Raw genomic sequence first — 453 nt, forward strand, 5'->3', positions numbered from 1 at the left:
ATACAGATATTTTATATTCCAGATATTGTTTTTCTACCTCGGAAGGTGGTGGTGCAGCAGATGATGGGCGGGATTTGAGTGGTGAGTATGCTTGGATCAATTTATTCTAGTCCTTATTGTTCTTTCACTGTAATCGCACTAAAGAACTTTCTTTCAGGAAAAAGAAAAGAAGAAGAAAAAAGTATTTTTGTTGTGTTATTTTTGTTATCTTTTTGAGTGAAAAATAAAAGCTGTTGAAGAGATTGTGTTCTGTTCTACACTATGAACCAACTTAGGACTTAGGCCCACATAGTAACACAGTAGCATGTCCAAAACATGAATATCATCACCAATTAGGAAAGTTAGGAACATTAGGAAAGTATTCAAAGTGTCTCTTTTCTTGTAAGCTGTATTTATATGCTAGCGTGACAAAACAAAGTTCTATGATTACTGATGGACACCGGGGATAGTATT

The sequence above is a fragment of the Necator americanus genome, chromosome I (assembly GCF_031761385.1).
Source record: "Necator americanus strain Aroian chromosome I, whole genome shotgun sequence".
Classification (NCBI taxonomy): domain Eukaryota; kingdom Metazoa; phylum Nematoda; class Chromadorea; order Rhabditida; family Ancylostomatidae; genus Necator; species Necator americanus.